The sequence below is a fragment of the Anopheles bellator genome, chromosome X, assembly GCF_943735745.2.
Source record: "Anopheles bellator chromosome X, idAnoBellAS_SP24_06.2, whole genome shotgun sequence".
In the NCBI taxonomy this organism is placed as follows: Eukaryota; Metazoa; Arthropoda; class Insecta; order Diptera; family Culicidae; genus Anopheles; species Anopheles bellator.
Window position 1 is genome coordinate 327,863 of NC_071287.1, and position 324 is coordinate 328,186.

Sequence of the window (324 nt, forward strand, 5' to 3'; positions counted from 1 at the left end):
CTGAAGGGAGTGGGGCGGTGGATCCTGTCCACTTGATTATGATGAAGATGATCATGGTGATGATGGCGCTGATGATAGTGATATCAGTGCGCAGAGATGATGATGATTGTTATTTTTCACAGCCACATAAAAAGGAAACAACACCCTGAGGGGAATGGGGTGGCAAGATGTGGCGGTGTTAATGGGGGCAGGAGCCCAACGGCGCCGAGCTCCCGTCCCGAGGCTCCCGAGGCACACCACCAACCTCCGGTTCGGCCATCGTCCGTTCGGCCGGCCGGATGGAAGGACCCATAAGCATCCTTATCCTTATCGACACAAAGCGGA